The sequence below is a fragment of the Staurois parvus genome, unplaced genomic scaffold (genome assembly GCF_062004578.1).
Source record: "Staurois parvus isolate SC_StPar_1 unplaced genomic scaffold, SC_StPar_1.0 ptg000212l, whole genome shotgun sequence".
NCBI classification, from domain to species: Eukaryota; Metazoa; Chordata; class Amphibia; order Anura; family Ranidae; genus Staurois; species Staurois parvus.
The window spans coordinates 251,258-261,256 of NW_028318008.1; positions in this window are offsets into that span (position 1 = coordinate 251,258).

Below are 9,999 nucleotides of genomic sequence, written 5' to 3' on the forward strand. Positions count from 1 at the left end.
AAAACTGGAATACAATGTATGTTTCTCTTTCGCTGTCATGATTGGGCGTGTTGACTTCCCTTGCCCAGTGACTTGAACCCCTTGGGTTGAAGGGGATGAGGCATACAGCCAAGAAGGTGGATGGCGGATCCATCTCTGCCCACCACCCATATATTGGGGAGAGTCGTAGGCAAAGGTATTGTATTGTCCTGAAGGTCACTGTTACATTGGGGATTTATTCCGCAGCTTTGTTGGGCCACGCGTGTGATATCCTGCCACATGCCAACAACCTTCCACTGTCCCAGTGAAGTTTAATCGTCCCCAGATGATGAAGAGGACACTGATTGTTGTCCAGTCTCTGCTTCATAGAACAGCTGACACTCTCTCTCTGTAGAGTTTCATGTTCCCCCAATGATGATGTTGCTGAGGAGGACACTGATTGTTGTCCAGTCTCCGCCTCATAGAACAGCTGACACTCTCTCTGTAGAGTTTCATGTTCCCCCAATGATGATGTTGCTGAGGAGGACACTGATTGTTGTCCAGTCTCTGCCTCATAGAACAGCTGAAACTCTCTCTCTAGAGCTTCATATTCCTCCAATGATGATGTTTCTTAGGAGGGCACATATTTTTGCCCAGTCTCTGTCTCATAGAACAGCGGACACTCTCTCACTAAAGCTTCATATTCCTCCAATGATGATGTTGCTGAGGAGGACACTGATTGTTGTCCAGTCTCCGCCTCATAGAACAGCTGACACTCTTTCTGTAGAGTTTCATGTTCCTCCAATGATCATGTTGCTGAGGAGGACACTGATTGTTCTCCAGTCTCCGCCTCATAGAAAAGCTGCTACTCTTTCTGTCGAGTTTCATGTTCCTCCAATGATGATGTTGCTGAGGAGGACACTGATTGTTGTCCAGTCTCCGCCTCATCGAACAGCTGACACTCTAGTCTCTAGAGCTTCAAATTCCTCCAATGAGGATATTGCTGAGGAGGACACTGATTGTTGTCCAGCCTCCGCCTCATAGAACAGCTGACACTCTCTCTCTAGAGCTTCAAATTCCTCCAATGAGGATATTGCTGAGGAGGACACTGATTGTTGTCCAGTCTCCGCCTCATAGAACAGCTGACACTCTCTCTCTAGAGCTTCAAATTACTCCAATGATGATGTTGCTGAGGAGGACACTGATTGTTGTCCAGCCTCCGCCTCATAGAAAAGCTGCCACTCTTTCTGTAAAGTTTCATGTTCCTCCAATGTTGATGTTGCTGAAGAGGACACTGATTGTTGTCCATCCTCCGCCTCATCGAACAGCTGACACTCTCTCTCTAGAGAGCTTCCAATTCCTTCAATGATGATATTGCAGAGGACACTGATTAGTGTCCAGTTTCTGCCTCATCTAACAGCTGACACTCTCTCTCTAGAGCTTCAAATTCCTCCAATGATGATATTGTAGAGGAGGACACTGATTGTTGTCCAGTCTCCGCCTCATAGAACAGCTGCCACTCTCTCTGTAGAGTTTCATGTTCCTCTAATTATGATGTTGCTGAGGAGGACACTGATTGTTGTCAAGCCTCCGCCTCATCGAACAGCTGACATTCTCTCTCTAGAGCTTCAAATTCCTCCAATGATGATATTGCTGAGGAGGACACTGATTGTTGTCCAGCCTCCGCCTCATCAAACAACTGACACTCTCTCTCTAGAGCTTCAAATTCCTCCAATGATGATATTGCAGAGGACACTGATTGTTGTCCAGTTTCTGCCTCATCTAACAGCTGACACTCTCTCTCTAGAGCTTCAAATTCCTCCAATGTGGATATTGCTGAGGAGGACACTGATTGTTGTCCAGTCTCCGCCTCATAGAACAGCTGACACTCTCTCTCTAGAGCATCAAATTCCTCCAATGATGATGTTGCTGAGGAGGACACTGATTGTTGTCCAGCCTCCGCCTCATAGAAAAGCTGCCACTCTTTCTGTAAAGTTTCATGTTCCTCCAATGATGATGTTGCTGAGGAGGACACTGATTGTTGTCCAGCCTCCGCCTTATAGAACATCTGATACTCTCTCTGTAGAATTTCATGTTCCTCTAATGATGATGTTGCTGAGGAGGACACTGATTGTTGTCCAGTCTCCGCCTCATAGAACAGCTTACACTCTCTCTCTTTAGCTTCATATTCCTCCAATGATGATGTTGCTGAGGAGGACACTGATTGTTGTCCAGCCTCCGCCTTATAGAACAGCTGATACTCTCTCTGTAGAGTTTCATGTTCCTCTAATGAAGATATTGCTGAGGAGGACACTGATTGTTGCCCAGCCTCTGCCTCATAAAACAGCTGACACTCTCTCTCTTCAGCTTCATATTCCTCCAATGACGATATTCCTGAGGAGGACACTGATTGTTGTCCAGTCTCCGCCTCATAGAACAGCTGACACTCTCTCTCTTTAGCTTCATATTCCTCCAATGACGATATTCCTGAGGAGGACACTGATTGTTGTCCAGTCTCCGCCTCATAGAACAGCTGACACTCTCTCTCTTTAGCTTCATATTCCTCCAATGATGATGTTGCTGAGGAGGACACTGATTGTTGTCCAGTCTCCGCCTCATAGAACAGCTGCCACTCTCTCTGTAGAGTTTCATGTTCCTCTAATGATGATGTTGCTGAGGAGGACACTGATTGTTGTCCAGCCTCCGCCTCATCGAACAGCTGACACTCTCTCTCTAGAGCTTCAAATTCCTCCAATGATGATATTGCTGAGGAGGACACTGATTGTTGTCCAGCCTCCGCCTCATCGAACAGCTGACACTCTCTCTCTAGAGCTTCAAATTCCTCCAATGATGATATTGCAGAGGACACTGATTGTTGTCCAGTTTCTGCCTCATCTAACAGCTGACACTCTCTCTCTAGAGCTTCAAATTCCTCCAATGATGATATTGCTGAGGAGGACACTGATTGTTGTCCAGTCTCCGCCTCATAGAACAGCTGACACTCTCTCTCTAGAGCATCAAATTCCTCCAATGATGATGTTGCTGAGGAGGACACTGATTGTTGTCCAGCCTCCGCCTCATAGAAAAGCTGCCACTCTTTCTGTAAAGTTTCATGTTCCTCCAATGATGATGTTGCTGAGGAGGACACTGATTGTTGTCCAGCCTCCGCCTTATAGAACAGCTGATACTCTCTCTGGAGAGTTTCATGTTCCTCTAATGATGATGTTGCCGAGGAGGACACTGATTGTTGCCCAGCCTCTGCCTCATCGAACAGCTGACACTCTCTCTCTAGAGCTTCAAATTCCTCCAATGAGGATATTGCTGAGGAGGACACTGATTGTTGTCCAGTCTCCGCCTCATCGAACAGCTGACACTCTCTCTCTAGAGCTTCAAATTCCTCCAATGAGGATATTGCTGAGGAGGACACTGATTGTTGTCCAGTCTCCGCCTCATAGAACAGCTGACACTCTCTCTCTAGAGCTTCAAATTCCTCCAATGATGATATTGCAGAGGAGGACACTGATTGTTGCCCAGCCTCCGCCTCATCGAACAACTGACACTCTCTCTCTAGAGCTTCAAATTCCTCCAATGAGGATATTGCTAAGGGGGACACTGATTGTTGTCCAGCCTCCGCCTCATACAACAGCTGACACTCTCTCTCTAGAGCTTCAAATTCCTCCAATGATGATATTGCTGATGAGGACACTGATTGTTGCCCAGTCTCCGCCTCATACAACAGCTGACACTCTCTCTCTAGAGCTTCAAATTCCTCCAATGATGATGTTGCTGAGGAGGACACTGATTGTTGTCCAGTCTCTGTCTCGTAGAACAGCTGCCACTCTTTCTCTAGAGCTTCAAATTCCTCCAATGAGGATATTGCTGAGCAGGACACTGATTGTTGTCCCGTCTCTTCCTCATAGAACAGCTGCCACTCTCTCTGTAGAGTTTCATGTTCCTCCAATGAGGATATTCCTGAGGAGGACACTGATTGTTGTCCAGTCTCCGCCTCATAGAACAGCTGCCACTCTCTCTGTAGAGTTTCATGTTCCTCCAATGAGGATGTTGCTGAGGAGGACGCTGATTGTTGTCCAGCCTCCGCCTCATATAACAGCTGACACTCTCTCTCTAGAGCTTCATATTCCTCCAATGATGATGTTGCTGAGGAGGACACTGATTGTTGTCCAGTCTCTGTCTCGTAGAACAGCTGCCACTCTTTCTCTAGAGCTTCAAATTCCTCCAATGAGGATATTGCTGAGCAGGACACTGATTGTTGTCCCGTCTCTTCCTCATAGAACAGCTGCCACTCTCTCTGTAGAGTTTCATGTTCCTCCAATGAGGATATTGCTGAGGAGGACACTGATTGTTGTCCAGTCTCCGCCTCATAGAACAGCTGCCACTCTCTCTGTAGAGTTTCATGTTCCTCCAATGAGGATGTTGCTGAGGAGGACACTGATTGTTGTCCAGCCTCCGCCTCATATAACAGCTGACACTCTCTCTCTAGAGCTTCATATTCCTCCAATGATGATGTTGCTGAGGAGGACACTGATTGTTGTCCAGTCTCGGTCTCATAGAACAGCTGCCACTCTTTCTGTAGAGTTTTGTGGTCTCCTGCCCCCAGTGATGATGTTGCTAAGGAGGCCACTGATCGTAGCCGCAGACTGTCACTAACATAAGTGAAGTCCCAGAAAAGCTCCTGCTCTTCTTGCTTTATCGGTCTGTCCCGGTCTTCGATGCACAGAAATTCAGCAACTTCTATTTTTTGAGCCGATGTTTTAATGGACATCTGGAAAGACAAAGTTTTTTGTCAATATATCTAATTGATCAAAACCATAAATGTGAAAAATCTGTTACAATAAAATCTTAAGTAGTGAAGAAGAGCCTGCCACTAAAACAGCCCCCTCCCCCCAGCTATAGTCAGGACCATTCTTGATCTCTATACTTACAGGTTGTGTCTCCCGTGTCACGTGTGTCTTGGCTGTGTCCAAGTCCTTCCAGTTGATTCCTGTGAAGAATGCGTGCCTCCTGATATCCTGTACCAGGTTTGATCGCAGATCTTGGTTTTTGCAAAGGAACTGTAAAGAAGAATAAAATATAATGAGAACCAAATGTGAACAGTAGAAGTCCCTCTTTTAATATTTGACCCTGACAGTTCCATATTTCCTTGGTTTGACTTTGAAAGCAGCTGCTGTGTCATGACAGGATTGGGTTAAAGGGTCAGTTGACCTTTCCCAGAGATGTGCCTATGCAGGTAAGGGGTCCCTGTAGATACAAAGTGTGCAGCTTGGACTAAAGTTGAAGAATGTAAAATAGAATTGAGCCGGCACTCGGAGTAATCCGTAGAATAAAGAGACTTTATTGGCTGCTCCATGGAAAAGCTTCTGGTAATATGCTAACGCGCTTCAGCTGTAGCAGCTTTCCAGCCAAAGCGCATTGGCGTATTACCAGGGTGTATTACATGTAGCCAATAACGTATCTTCATTTTAGGGAATCTACAAAGTTCCCGCTCAACTGTAGCTTGGATTCCTTGGAGTGCGGGGACACTTGAGCCTGAGCACCGGTGTCCAGCCACAAGGAGCTGTGTGAGCAGCTGAGCTTGGGTATTGTATATCCTGAAAGTTGAAGCATGCCCTTACTATAGGTGTAGGCCATTTCCATAGCTATGAAGCCTGACTGGAATACTCCCAGGATGTTACTAAGTGAGGCCTAGCTATTACTGCTCCCATCCACCACCATAGGAGCGAGCTCTTCCTGTGATTCAAACCCCCTCCCTCACATGCGCTTTCTGTCCCCTGATAGAGAGCTCGATGTTTGCGAGCTCGCTCCTGTGACGGTGAAGGTGAACAGTAATAGCTAGGTCCTGCTTAGCAACGTCCTAGCAACGTCCTGGGAGTTTTCCGGTCAGGCTTCTTGTGGTCCAGAAAAGGCCTTCACCTATAGCAAGGGCATAGTTCAGCTTTAGTCAGAGCTGCACATTTTGTGTTTCTGTACGGGTGACTCTCACCTGGACGGGAGGTGTTTGTGATAAAGGTGAACTAACCCTTTCTTTGTTCTGAGGAATGTACTAAAAGTGACCTTTCTATGAAATCTGCAGCCGCCATGATTGTTTTTCTTCTAACAATGGCAGCTTGGGGGGAATCCTATATGCAGTGGGTGTAAGGAATGTCCCCAGAAATGGAAGATTCTGCGTGTGTGATTGGCCCTGTCCCTTTCCCAATCAAGCACAGAGCATGAATTCAAGTCCTAGCCATCCTCTGCATTGGGGGTATAGCGGACAACAGGGCTGCTGCTTTGCTTCCCCATCCTCTGCGGTGGGCTTTTCATTTTTGGTGGTGTACTTGCTAAGACTGTAAAGGGACATAAGGGCTGCCGCTGTCTCTATGACAACACGGAGACTGCTCAGGTGGGCTAGCAGTGAAGGCAGATCCTTCCTTCCACTAAGCCGTCGGTGGGGTGATGAAAGTTGTGTTGTGGCCTAAATCAGTGTTGTGCAGGTAAGACTGTGGTGAAGCTGTATGACTACTTACCCTTTCAAGGAGGTCTCGGAGGTCGGTGTCCATGTCCTGGGGATAATTCGGCAGCTTGGTAATCATGGCCATCTGCAGCTTATGAATGGTCTTCTGGCCGGTGTAGAAGGGATGCTTCCCCGTTGCCATCTTGTATACGGTTACTCCCAGGGAGTAATAGTCAGCCATTGTAAAGTATTCCCGGTGCAGGAAGACCTCTGGGGCCATATAAGATAGTGTCCCCACCAGTCCTTTAATCCTGCTGGAAGATGAGACACCCTTTACGGCCAAGCTGAAGTCAGCAATTCTGATGTGGCCGGCACTGTCTAGTAGGATATTCTGCGGCTTGATATCTCTGTGGATGATCTCAAAAGAATGCAGGTACTGCAGGCCGCACACAATTTCCGCGGTGAGATATCTAATGGAAAAAGAAAAATCTGGATTAGCACCGAAAAGATTTACAAATCCATAGACAAGTGAATTCTTCCTATAGTCTATAGGTGTAGTGATGGGCAGGTTCAGTTGGAGGGGCGTGGCTATGTCACTACCTATCCTCAGTGGTCAGCCACCCCCGACTGCGCCGTGAACCAGTTTTTCGACTTACCTTAAGCAGTCTCCATCTAGTGGAGCAACGGTTAATATTTCCTGAAGGTTCCCGCCGTTCAAGTATTCCAGTACAATGGCCAGATATGTCTGTGTGAAAAGAAGAGAGAAAGGTTACATTTAAACATTCCAAATTTGAGAAGATCCAGAAATACACACATAGGGCCACAGTGCAGTGTGGGATCTTCTCACAGGAGGAGGAAGAAATGGGAAGATGAAAGGACACTTACCTTTGTTTGGAATGCTCCATACAGACGTGTAATGAATGGGCTTTCTCTGATTTGATGCAGCACATCAACCTCTTTGCTGACACTATCTAGCCCACCATTGAGCTCTTTCCTTTTCTTAATGAACTTCACTGCCAGCTTCTTACCAGTGGGGAGATGGGAGGCCAGCATGACCTTCCCAAAGGCCCCCTGTCCAAGAATTCCATGGAAGTTGAAGTTTTCAATGGATAGCTCCTTGTCCTCCATGCTTGATGAAGTGACTTCAATATCTTTGTCCTCCATGCTTGATGAAGTGACTTCAATATCTTTGTCCTCCATGCTTGATGAAGTGACTTCAATATCTTTGTCCTCCATGCTTGATGAAGTGACTTCAATATCTTTGTCCTCCATGCTTGATGAAGTGACTTCAATATCGTTGTCCTCCATGCTTGATGAAGTGACTTCAATATCGTTGTCCTCCATGCTTGATGAAGTGACTTCAATATCTTTGTCCTCCATGCTTGATGAAGTGACTTCAATTGCCGTGAATCGTCTCTTCTTCCGAAACAGACGCCCAATGAATGCCCATATGGCAATTAATATGAACATTGTGGTATGTAGCGAGTCCTCTATGATAGATTTCTCTTTGTTGGTGTTCAGAGAATCCTGCGTGAGGGAAAAGCAATTTCTCCTGAATAGTTGCATGATGATAGTATTGCAACACTGCCCAGAAATCCGACTCGCTTCCTTCTCCCTCCAAGGTCTGGTGCAGTCTGACCTTCAGCTGCTAAGCTCCGCCCACTGCAGGCTGCCAGCCGTGACATCACGGAAACTTCCAGCCTTGGGTGTCGCCATGGCAACTCCTGTGAGGCTCCGCCCACTAAGTGGTAAACAACCTGTCATCCAATCACGTCCTCACACTAAGTGGTAAACAACTTGTCATCCAATCACGTCCTCACACTAAGTGGTAAACAACTTGTCATCCAATCACGTCCTCACACTAAGTGGTAAACAACTTGTCATCCAATCACGTCGCCAGGCCTCCACCCCCTGCATTTCTACCCTCTAACTGACATTTGAATTTCTCTGCTGCTTTTGAAAAATGTCTGTTTATTGGGGGGGGGGGGGTGACCTTTATCTGGGGGCATAGTATATACATTGTGCTCTTAACCACTTCCAGTCCAGGCCAACTTTCAGCTGTCAGCGCTATCACACTTTGAATGACAATTGCGCGGTCATGCAACACTGTACCCAGATGAATTTTTTAGCATTGTTTTGAGACAGATAAAGCTTTATTTTGGTGGTATTTATTCACCGCTGGGATTTTTATTTTTTTTGCTATATAAATGAAAAAGTACAAAAATTCTGAAAAAAGTGTTTTTCTTATAAAATTTTGCAAATAAATAATTTTTCATCATAAATCTTGGCCAAAATTTATTCCATTATCTTTTACTTTTTAGTAGAAAAAAAAAGAAAAAACCCAAATTAGTTTATAACTAATGAAAATGATAATTTAAAGAAAACAAATTTCACATTTTTATATTTTGTTTATATTATTATTTAAGTTTTTTTTTTTTTTTTTTACATACTGTCACCCTAGCAGTACATTGTCACCATTGGGGGGTGATGAAGATTTTTTTTTTACACTGATTGCTTTTACACCCATAAAGGATGTAAGAGGAATCAGTTCTCCTTCTCTCTGGCTGCATTCCTGCAGCCATTGAGAACTACTGTGTGAGCTGTGATTGTTCATAGCTTGTCACATGGTACAAGGCTGTTGTGAAGGGCCCTGTACCGTGTGATCTCTGTGATCATTCACACATTTCACACTTAGTAAGCAATGATGTCAGAAGTGACATCTTGCTTACTACTCTGCATGTGATCACTGATTGGCCAATCAGTGATCACAGGATCGGGACTTCTTTCTATCTCTCCCTCTATCTCTTTCTCTTGATCTCCTTCTGTCTTTTTTTTATCTATCTCTATATCTCTTTTTCTCTCCATCCCTCTTTCTCTCTTTATATCTATTGCCCTCTATTTTCTATCTTTCTCTCCCTCCCTCTATCACTCACTCTTTATCTCTCTCTATCTTTCCCTCTTTTCTTTCTTTCTCTCCTATCTCTCTTTTTCTCCCTCCCTCTTTATCTTTCGCTGTCTATTTCTATCTCTCTCCTTCTTTCTTCCTCTTTATACCTCTCTCCATCTATCTCTCTATCTCTCTCCCCCACTCTCTCTCTTTCTATCTCTGTCTCTCTCTCCCTCCCTCCCCCTCTCTCTCTCCCTCTCTGTCTCTTTTTTTCTCTCTTTCTCCTTCCCTTTTTCTTTCTCTCCCTCTTTATCTATATTTTGCTCTCCATTTGGATGGGGGGGGGGTGGGGGGGGTAGATGTTAGTGTCGCCTAGGGCAGCACCAAACCAAAATCCAGCACTGGTCAGGAGACAGGCCGAGGTTGGTAACAGCAGGATGGGTAAACAGAAGGCAGAGCGTAGTCCAGAGACAAGCCAGGGGTTGGTACAGGCGGCGTTGGAGCAGAGTCAGAGGTGGCCAAGTTGGCAATGGGAGATCAGGAACTCAGGGAATGTAATCGATCAAATGGCATTGATACACTACATGCATGTTCATGTGTATTCATTTGTGAATGCATATTGGTTGGTACACGCACGGTCGTTCATGCACGTGCACCTGTGATCCAGCCATGGGCAGAGTTCCTTAAACCTGGGCGTCTTTGT